Consider the following 12,079-nt stretch of genomic DNA (forward strand, 5'->3'; position numbering starts at 1 on the left):
CTTTTATGACACAAAGAAAAGGCTTAAACTATAAGGTACTTTTTTAGCTCTGCTAGCTGTGGCGTCGAGGAACTAGGGCAAGCACACTTGTAGTCGTTTCGTTTGGAACACTGCCCTGCATCCCCGCCGGCACACATTTACTATTGTTGATTATGCAATCCAAAAACGGTCCATTATAAATCGCAATCTGGGTCAGATGGGCGTCAGTGCTTAATTTGAGCAGGATCCCGAAACCTCTCAGTTTTTTACTTTTTCGTTCCGGAACCAATTCCGGTACCTCTCCTATTGCATTTCAAATGATTTTCACTGGTAGCTATGTAATAAGTGTAATAAAAGCAATCACTTAATTGATATAATTCTACTGCTCCCTAAAAAACAATGTGAAAACGTGCTTGATATTCTAAGAATTGATTCATGTTGGAGCAGCCGGGTTTAAGTTTTCCGCAACATTCTAGCCTATATAGCACAACACTGGTGAGAGAGAAGTGCGCATGTATCTCTCACCGAATTGAAGAGATGAACTTTCTATTATCTCTTTCCGCCTCTCTGCCCTGATAGACATGAGCCTGCAACACTCATCTTTCCAGCGTTGCACTTCGTCATTTATTTCCTTGTAGAATCATAGCCGCAGGGGGTCCCACTGCACCCCTGATAGATTGAAATACATTTGCCAAAGTTTCGCTTCGTCGCCAAACCCACTGGCTCCAAGTCATCTACACGTCTCTGCTAGGTAAAGCCCCGCCTTATCTCAGCTCACTGGTCACCATAGCATGTGCTCCAGCAGGTATATCTCACTGGTCACCACCAAAGCCAATTCTTCCTTTGGCCGCCTTTCCTTCCAGTTCTCTGCTGCCAATGACTGGAATGAACTGCACAAATCACCGAAGTTGGAGACTCATATTTCCATCACTAGCTTTAAGCACCAGCTGTCAGAGCAGCTCACAGATCACTGCACCTGTACATAGCCCATCTGGAAATACCCTATCCAACTACCTCATCCCCATACTGTATTTATTTATTTTTCATGCTCCTTTGCACCCCAGTATCCCTACTTGCACATTAATCTTCTGTACGTCTACCACTCCAGTGTTTAATTGCTATATTGTAATTACTTCGCCACCATGGCCTATTTATTGCCTTACCTCACTTATCCTACCTAATTTGCACATGTTGTATATAGACTTTTTCTACTGTATTATTGACTGTATGTTTGTTTATTCCATGTGTAACTCTGTGTTGTTGTATGTGTCAAACTGCTTTGCTTTATCTTGGCCAGGTCGCAGTTGCAAATGAGAACTTGTTCTCAACTAGCCTACCTGGTTAAATAAAGGTGAAATATATATAGTATATATATATTTTTTTAAGTTATAGAATTACTGCTGTCTGTACAGAAATAAATGGAATAATTTAGAATACAACACCAAGAGTAAGCCTATAATTTAGCCACAGAGGATCAATAGCGTATTTTCTTTTAATAGCCTAGCTGTGGATTGTGCCCAATCACGAGGCATGCCTACAGTCGTGAACGCGGCAAATCATGCAATATTTCAAATACATCGAGGGAAAACACAGGTTGGAAAGCACGTGGATCCTGCTGAAAATAGAAGACTAATCTGTCTATAAGCTACCAATTTATCAACTTGTTTTACAAAGTAAAGATAATTTGGGAGAGATAATCATTTGGGACAAACATCAGCCATTGCTGGTGAGTGAGCTGCACATCATTGGGTGAGTCAGTGAAACTAAAGATTTTTTAGGTGTATAATTTCCTCCTCATATTGTACAATATGTGTGTCTCCCAGTGGTGCAAAGTACTTAAGTAAAAATACTTTAAAGTAGTACTTAAGATTGTTTTTTGGGGTATCTGTACTTTTATCTGTACTTTTTTTTTACTACTTTTACTTCACTATATTCCTAAAGAAAATATTATACTTTTTACTTCATACATACTTCCAAAAGTACTAGTCACATTTTGAATGCTTAGCAGGACAGGAAAATTGTCAAATTCACGAGCTTATCAAGAGAACATCCATGGCCATCTGCACTGCCTCTGATCTGATGGAATCACAAAATACAAATGCTTCGTTTGTAAGTGATGTCTGAGTGTTGGAGTATGCACCTGGCTACCCCTAAATAAAATAAAAACAAGAAAATGGTGCCTTCTGGTTTGCTTAATATAAAGAATTTGAAATTATTTTACTTTTGATACTTAAGCATATTTTAGCAATTACATTTACTTTTGATACTTAAGTATATTTAAAACCAAATACTTTTAGACTTTTACTCAAGTAGTATTTTACTGGATGACTTTCACTTTTACTTGAGTCATTTTCTATTAAGGTATCTTTACTTTTACTCAAGTATGACAATTGGGTACTTTTTCCACCACTGGTGCCTCCATACACCTAGGCCTAGGCTATTGATGGATTTAAGAGGTTTTTATCAAAGTAGCCTCTCATTTCGATAATTTGAGGTATAAAAAAATATTCTGCTGAAGTCTCCAGTCATCTAAAATTATGTATAAGTGCATTACATGCATTTTTAAAAGTCAACATTTTTCCCAGACCCTAGGCTAGAAAAAATGTCCCCCATGTGTGCAACTTCTGCAATCGCCTCTACTCTACTTCTCTATGTCAGTAGGCAAAAGCATTGAAAATGCATGCAATGCTTTATTATAAAGGTGATTTGTTTTCAAGCGTTCTGGTACCTCAGAGCCCACCCTGTCACCTCGCTCTGGGGCTCACATTTTGTTCCGGCACCTCCGGCACTGGTGGGCATGTTTTGAAAGCTTGTTCAATTGCCAACATGACTAGCTAAGTTATAAAATACGATCTTACAGTGTTAGCAGTGGCGATCCATCATTCAGGGCAGGTGGGGCTCTATTTTGTTTTTCAAAACAGAGCCCTATCTGTTTAGCAAAAAAAAAAAAGATTTCCACTTGAATATGTTATTCTGTATGTATTGTAATATACACGTATTTCAGTTTCTTGGACTGCCATATATCCAGTGGCGACCCGTCATTTAGGGCAGGTTGCCTGTTTTGCATGTTATTTTGGCCTTAATACGTGGCACATATCAGTTTGCAAACAATGTAAATAAAAAATACCAAAAAATACATTGAGTTAATGTATAATGCAGCATACAAACATGGTCTCTTTTTTGCTTTCTTGAGTAAGGCAGCTCCAATATGCAGGTGTTTCAGCCTAGCTCAGTACTTTTTGTAGTGGTGGGGCAGCCAGTGGAAAATATGGAGCATAGGGGTTCTCTAGTTGTGCTCTGATTGGCTAAGTGTTCTGTCACTCATGGGGAAACTACATCACCGCTAAATCTACAGGTAGAGCTTGAAAATTCAAGCCCCTTAGGTGCTGCCACAGTTTCTCTCTGGCAGTCTGATCCTGCGGTATCAGTGCCTCTGATGCAGAGCTTCTTCTCATCCAGAAACTTGTTCCCCTTGTCCATTTTCCAGATGATGTCCCTGTAATGGTGCATAGTTAACCGCAGGATGACATTGCGAGGGGGTCCATCATATCTTCGTTTCACAAGTCCATGTACCACGTCGATCACGTCTCTTAGCTTGTCTTTGATGCACAGAGCCACCTTCCCCAGGATATTGGTGACCACTTCCCTAATGTCCTCTGCCTCTACATCTCTCACACCTTGGATTTTCAGATTCCACCTACGAGAGTACTGTTGAAATTCAGCTACATTCTCACACAGCTCATTATTTTGGGATTGCAGTTTCTTCATCTCGTTCTCAAGAAACGTTATAATTTCCTTGTTCTCGCTCACAACTGTGTGACGCTGACACGGTCTCTGAAAAATTATCAATCTTCTTTGATGTTTCTCCGGTAGCCCGCTCTATGATGGACACTTTGGAGAGCGTGTCTTCTTGTTTAGTAGACAGGGTCTGGATTGCAGTGAAAATGTCAGACATGGAAGTGTCCTGTTTCACTTTTTTTCTCTGGTGGTTTTTAATTGGAGTCTGCGCTAAAGAGGTTGCAAGGATCTCGTCTTAGTCAGTCTTATTCTTTCTATTGCTTGAGCTCGTGGCATTGTGTGTATCCATGCTGTTCTGGCTCTCGTCGTAGCTAGCGAGCATGCCTGCCGTCTTCTTTGAGGTTTGGATATTCTGTAATCTGTTGTCTTTCTGTCATGTTCTTCACATTCAACTTGACAAAAACTAACTCTAAACTTGCCATATGTAGCTAAAACCAGTTATAGCTACATTGAAAGCCAATATTAGACTGTTAAAACCACCTAACCCTCAAAGTTGTTTGGACAAGTGAGAAAACCATCCCTCTCACAGCCACGCCATCTACTCCTCCCACTGTTAAAAAATTGCTTGGTATTTCCTCATAGTGTATGATGTCTTATTCCTGAAGAGGATGAGCTGGCCAATCAGCGGTCTCCTCACATAAATATTTGTAGTGATTGATAAACGCCCACACTATTCCAACACAGAAAAACTGCTTTTTAACATACTTAATTACCATTATTTGGAAGGAAAACTATTTCACTCATATTGCAAGTAATTATAGGTCAGATTCATTGAAATCTGGAAACACTGGACAGTTACTTATTTATATTGTGATACAGAATATTGACTAACTATTTGTTTCTTAATTTCAATTAACAAATTACGTTTACACTATCAACCTCTGCTGTCACCTCTGCTGTCTTCAACCAGGATCTCACCGATCACTGCCTCATTGCCTGTGTGCGTAATGGGTTCGGGGTCAAACGACCACCCCCCATCACTGTCAAACACTCCTTTAAAACACTTCAGCGAGCAGAACTTTCTAATCGACCTGGCCCGGGTATCCTGGAAGGATACTGACCTCATCCCGTCAGTAGAGGATGCCTGGATGCTCTTCAAAATTGCTTTCCTCACCATCTCAAATATGGTGTAGAACTAAGAACAAGATATAGCCCATGGTTCACCTCAGACTTGACTGCCCTTGACCAGCACAAAAACATCCTGTGGCGTTCTGCATTAGCATCGAATAGCCCCCACGATATTAATTTTTTGTGCTAAGAATTTTTCTATGGCTGGCCATGCATTCCACTGGCTACCCCTACCCCGGCCAATATCTCAGCAACCCCTGCAGCAACTTGCCCAAGCCCCCCCCCCCGCCGCCCCGCTTCTCCTTCACCCAAATCCAGACAGCTGATGTTCTGAAAGAGCTGCAAAATCTGGATCCCTACAAATCAGCTGGGCTAGACAATCTGGACCCTCTATTTCTAAAATTATCCTCCAAAATGGTTGCAACCCCTATTACTAGCCTCTCTTTCATGTTGTCTGAGATCCACAAAGATCGGAAAGCTGCCGCGGTCATCCCCCTCTTCAAAGGGGGAGACACTCTAGACCCAAACTGTTATAGACCTATATCCATCCTGTCCTGCCTTTCTAAAATCTTCGAAATCCAAGTTCAGTGTGTCAAATCGGGGGGCATGTTGTCTGGACCTCTGGCATTCTATATAGGGGCTGCCACAGGGTTCAATTCTCGGGCCGACTCTTTTCTCTGTATATATCATTGATGTCGCTCCTGCTGCTGTTGATTCTCTGATCCACCTCTACGCAGACGACACAATTCTGTATACTTCTGGCCCTTCTTTCAACACTGTGCTAACAAACCTCCAAACAAGCTTCAACGCCATACAACACTCCTTCCGTGGCCTCCAACTGCTTTTAAGTGCTAGCAAAACTAAATGCATGCTCTTCAATCGATTGCTACTCGCACACTCCCGTCTGTCTAGCATCACCACTCTGGACGGTTTTGACCTAGAATATGTGGACAACTACAAATACCTAGATGTCTGGTTAGACTGTAAACTCTCCTTCCAGACTCACATTAAGCATCTCCAATCCAAAATTAAATCTACAATCGGCTTCCTATTTTGCAACAAAGCCTTCTTCCCTCATGCTGCCAAACATACTCTCGTAAAACTGACTATCCTACCAATCCTTGACTTCGGCGATATTACAAAATATCCCCCAACCCTCTACTCAGCAAACTGGATGTAGTCTATCACAGTGCCATCCATTTTGTCACCAAAGCCCCATATACTACCCACCACTGCAACATGTATGCTCTCGTTGACTGGCCCTCACTACGTATCCGTCGCCAAATCCACTGGCTCCAGGTCATCTATAAGTCTTTGCTAGGTAAAACTTCACCTTATCTCAGCTTACTGGTCACCATAGCAACACCCGTAGCACGCGCTCCAGCAGGTATATTGCACTGGTGATCCCCAAAGCCAATGCTTCCTACGGCCGCCTTTCCTTCCAGTTCTCTGCTGCCAATGACTGGAACGATTTGCAAAAATCACTGAAGCTGGAGTCATATATCTCCCCTCTAACTTTAAGCATCAGCTGTCAGAGCAGGTTACCAATCACTGTACCTGTACACAGCCAATCTGTAAATAGCACACCCAACTACCTCATCCCCATATTATTACTTACCCTCTGGCTATTTTGCACCCCAGTATCTCTACTTGCACATCATCATCTGCACATCTATCACTCCAGTATTAATGCTAAATTGTAATTATTTCACCTCTGTGGCCTGTTTATTTCCTACCTCCCTACTCTTCTACATTTGCACACACTGTACATTTTTCTATTTTTCTTTTCTATTGTGTTGTTGACTGTTTGTTTGTTTATGTGTAAGTCTGTGTTGTTGTTTTTGTTGCACTGCTTTGCCTTATCTTGGCCAAGTCTCAGTTGTAAATGAGAGCTTGTTCTCAACTGGCCTACCTAGTTAAATAAAGGTGAAATAAAATACACTTTTAAAAAAAATCAACATTCCATATAAGAATTGGGGTAAATTCAAATTGTCAGTCAATTCAGGAAGTGTACAGAAAAATTACAATTCAATAAAGAGTTAGCTACTTTCAATTACTTCTCAATAAACTGAAAAGGAGAAACTATTTCAAACGTTTTTCAACTTCATAATTTTAAATTCGATTCCCTTTCTGAATTAGAATTGACCCATACCCTGTTCCACATTATGTCATAATGCTGTTCCACTGTGTAGTTAGCTCATTCGTGATGTCATAATGTAATTCTACTGTGCAGTCTGTGATGTCATAATACCATGACATTCCAATCAGCAGTTCTCATTACTTCTTTGTTGTTACTTTTCAACCTGGCTGTGTGTAACACTGAGAGACACAGACACAGTGCAGAGAGAGGGATCTTTCCCCCACTGGCTCTGGTGGTGTTGTGGGTGTGAAGATGGTGAGGAAGAGTGGGGCGTTCGACCTGAACCGCTGCACTGTGCGGCAGCTGGTACAACTGTCTGGCATCCCTCTGGACAATGCCAGAAAGCTGGTACGTTTCAGGGGTCGCCAGCAGAGGAGGGCCCGCCGCATGGAGGAGGAGAGGAGGGCCCGGTTGGAGAGGCGACATAATCTCCGGGCTGAGCTCCAGGAGGAGGAGGGGGAAGTCGTAAGATCACACAGGCACCGAACTGGAGCATTGCTGGGACCTGTACCGGGACCGGGTAACAGGAAATGTACAGAGGATGGTGTGTCCATGTTGTCAGCACCAGCAGTTCATCCTCCAAAGCGAATGTCTGGCCAGAGGCATATTTCCCTGCTGGAGAACCAGCAGCAGCAGGCACAGGAGGAGGTCCACCAGCCCAGCCCAGAGCCCTCTCACCGAGCTGGGCTAGACCTAGAGCCAGAGACCCTCCCTCTCCGGAGACTCAGTGGGAATGAGAGAAGAATAAGCAGGGGAAGCCAGCAGCACAGCAGACGCAGCAGTAGGATGAAGTCTGGGCAGCGGGACAGTCGTAAAGTTATTGTCATCGAGATCAGGACACCCAGGGACAGAGTGTACAAGGACCACAGTAATGATCCTATGAGTGAAGATGAGACAGAGTTCCAATATGACTTTCCAGTGAAACGAGAGGACAAGGCAACCCACTACTCTGGCCCCATCTACTCTCCGCACCTACAACCACAGGATCTGCTGCCACAACAACAGCCCTACAACTTCTCTCCAGCACAACTAATTCAGCAGGAGACCTCCATGGATTCCTCCAGGCCTCCTTCCCAAGCTCCCCCAGCCCAGGTGCCTCTTGCTGGGCTACCTCAGGTCGAGCCACAGGATCCTTCTGGAGCTTTCCTTCAGGAGCCATCTCCACACCAGCTCCAACCTCAGCCCCAGGCATATCCAGAGCCCACACTTCCTGCACCAGGCCCTTGCGAGGCAGCCCAGGAGGCTGGACAGGGCCATTGGTTCCAGGGAGCTCGTTGTAAGATCTGTGGGGCTCTGGAGCGGTGCTGGGCTAAGATACGACCCTCACGGTCACGACCGCATCTGCAACACACCGCCTCTTTAGAGACGAGAAGAACCACGGTCCTCCAGAGGAATCAAAGGATCCTGGAGGAGAGGAGGAGGTGCAGGAGGTGGAGGAGAAGGGAGGAGCAGGAGAGGGAGTGGAGGAGGGAGGCACAGAGGAGGGAGAGAAGGCAGAGGGAGGGAGCAGTGCAAGATGGTAGGAGCAAGGCAGAAGATCCCAGACAGCGACAATGCATAATTTCTTGATCTTTATGCGAGGTGGCATCGGGCTTACCCATGTCATGAGTAACTGAGAAATAAAATACTCCCAAAATACAGCTAAGTTCATCCTACAGTTTGTGTTCTCCTCTTTGCAAGTGTTATTGAAGACATAGTTCTATTGATGGTATTTACATTGACATTACACCGTTCTTCTTGAATAACTCACAAGTCATGATACTATGTATGAAAGTAAGTAAGAACTTTCCTCAATTAAGCAGCTATCAGCTAAATCAGTGCTATTAAGAAAATACAAGTGCGAGCGTTAGTGCAAGAAAGAAGTACAACAGTAAGGTATTTATTTTGTGCAAGAAAGACAAGTACAACAGTAAGGTATTTATTTTGTGCAAGAAGACAAGTACAATAGTAAGGTATTTATTTTTTGTTGGAGAGGGGGGTTGGACACACCCACACACACACATTAATCTAGGGAGTAGGTTATCTATCCATCATCTCCATGCACGCTGCTGTATTTCCCTCCTATCGCCACTAGATGCCGCTGTCATATACTTAATTAACATACTTAACTTCACATAATTCAAACATATATAAAGTAAATACCAATACTTATTTTTTACTTTCACCTATGAAAAAAACATGAATTCCCCTCACCTCAATGTTTTGTCATGCTGACATGAATTGACCAGATGGATGAGTTCTTTCAAAGAAATAACATTTTAATCTTTAAATTATTACCCAGCACTCTCTAGATTGGGAGTAATAAGCACTGTGACAACCAACCCCCTACAATATGTATATGTCAGCTCAATCTGAAATTACCTTTAAATATCAATCTCTCTATAGTGCTGAACTTCAATGCGGTTTTGACTCGAGCCCTGAATCTAGCCCTAGGCTACATAACACATAGTGAGAAGGGTTTGCATTAAATCTAGCCGTGTCTGAGATCAGTTTTGGTTATTGTTCTTCTCTGCCTCATTCAGATGTAATTTGTCTATATCTATCCCCACAGTGAGTGACCTATGGCCTTATTCCTTTTCTAAGCACCCAAAGGTCCTACTTTCAGTTCTGATAACAGTTGTGAGTGGGCTAGCTCAGAAGCTGGGTGGTTTTGACTGAGAGAAGGAGTCCGTGGTACCAGCTGTACTGCCTGCCCTGTTTTTTGGGGCGGATCCATCAAACTGAGCAACAGTGTACTGCTAGTCTTCTTGGGCCGCACACTGAACAGATGCGTGGGGGGCGGGATTTATATGTGACACCTTCCAGCTCTGGCGCTACTAGGGCCATAGGATGCCGCACCCAAGCCACTCTGCCCCACTGGCACAGCAGCCCCATCTGGTTGATCCTCCCCCCCGTTCCCACCTCCACTACAGGGGTGGGAGCCCCCTTCCAAGAACAACATGCCCACCCGGGCCCCCCTGCCCTGCAGGTGGTCCACGTTTGACCACCAGCTGGCTCTGGCCCTCTGGCCGCAAGTCAGCAGGGTGAACCAATCAATCACATTTATTTATAAAGCCCTTCTTACATCAGCTGATGTCACAAAGTGCTGTACAGAAACCCAGCCTAAAACCCCAAACAGCAAGCAATTCAGGTGTAGAAGCACGGTGGCTAGGAAAAACTCCCTAGAAAGGCCAGAACCTAGGAAGAAACCTAGAGAGTAACCAGGCTATTAGGGGTGTCCAGTCCTCTTCTGGCTGTGCCTGGTGGTGATTATAACAGAACATGGCCAAGATGTTCAAATGTTCAAAGATGACCAGCAGGGTAAAATAATAGTAATCACAGTGGTTGTCGAGGGTGCAACAGGTCAGCACCTCAGGAGAAAATATCAGTTGGCTTATCATAGCCAAAATAAATTGTAGACCTCCACAAGTCTGGTTCATCCTTCAGGAGAAATCTCCAAACGCCTGAAGGTACCACGTTCATCTGTACAAACAATAGTACGCAAGTATAAACACCATGGGACCACGCAGTTGTCATACCGCTCAGGAAGGAGGCGCGGTCTCTATATGTGGATATATTGAAGCAACATCTCAAGACATCAGTCAGGAAGTTAAAGCTTGGTCGCAAATGGGTCTTCCAGATGGACAATGAGGTATTGGAGTGGCCATCACAGAGCCCTGACCTAAATCCCATAGAAAATTTGTGGGCAGAACTGAAAAAGTGTGTGAGAGCAAGGAGGCCTACAAACCTGACTCCGTTACACCAGCTCTGTCAGGGGGAATGGGCCAAAATTCACCCAACTTATTGTGGGAAGCTTGTGGAAAGCTACCCAAAACGTTTGACCCAAGTTAAACAATTTAAAGGCAATGCTACCAAATACTAATTGAGTGTATGTAAACCTCTGACCCACTGGGAATGTGATGAAAGAAAGAAAAGCTGAAATAAATCACATCACCTGGTGAATAAGTGTAGCATTTTGATTGGTTGTGTTTGGAAAAGGAAAGCAAGTCACTTCCTTTTAGATTTTGGTATTTTAGGTAGAGAATAGTGTGTGGTGTTTTGAAAAAAGTGTTTTATGCAATTGACAACTGAGTCAAAGGCTGAGAAATAGCATATGGTTTTGGATATTTACTGTGTAGTTTTGCACTTTGAGTGAGAGGTTTCAAAAATCGTGTGACATGAAAATATTTTGTGTGTAAGCAGTTGGAAAAAACTGTAATTGATTGCATTTTGGGACCGTGACCTATAAGCATGATGTGCCTGAGAGATCTCAACCATTAGATCAATCAACAGTCAAATCATTCCAATTCATAATATTGGCAATGAAAAGATGCCCTCCTCCAACATGGTGTCATCGTTTCTAAGATGTCCTTTATACAGTTGAAGTCGGAAGTTGACATATACCATATAGCAAATACATTTAAATGTAGTTTTTCACAATTCCTGACATTTAATCCTGGTAAAAATTCCCTGTCATAGGTCAGTTAGGATCACCACTTTATTTTAAGAATGTGGAATGTCAGAATAATAGTAGAGAGAAGAGATTTATGTCACTGGGAATCTTTCAATCATGATCTACCAATCAAAGAGTATGCAATGTAACAAATGATTGTTGGATGCCAAAGCAACATCCCCCTGTCAAACCAACTAAGTGTGCAGGCTTTTGCTCCAGCCCTACAGTGTTGTCTGATATGTCTCTCCTTTGTTTTGATTGTGTTTATGCTGTGTGTGTGTAGGAAGGAGAGGCGAGCAGTGAGAATGATGGTCACCATTGTACTGTTGTTCACTGCCTGCTGGGCTCCTCTCTCTCTATCTGCTCCTGAACTATGCTAATCACACACACACACGCACGTGCATGCACACACAGTTTCCACGCTATATAAATAGCTTACATGGTTAACTGACTGCATCATATGATTTTGTCAGGCCCAGCCTGGTGTGACTGAAAGGTCCCACCAGTAAACACATCAACAAAGGACAAAACAATAGGTGGCACACAACAAAAAACAACTTACAAATGGACAGTCCTCACATCACCACAGGACACAGATACTCCAAAAGACAAATGGACAGTCCTCACATCACCACAGGACACAGATACTCCAAAAGACAAAT

The sequence above is a fragment of the Oncorhynchus kisutch genome, linkage group LG23 (assembly GCF_002021735.2).
Source record: "Oncorhynchus kisutch isolate 150728-3 linkage group LG23, Okis_V2, whole genome shotgun sequence".
Lineage (NCBI taxonomy): Eukaryota > Metazoa > Chordata > Actinopteri > Salmoniformes > Salmonidae > Oncorhynchus > Oncorhynchus kisutch.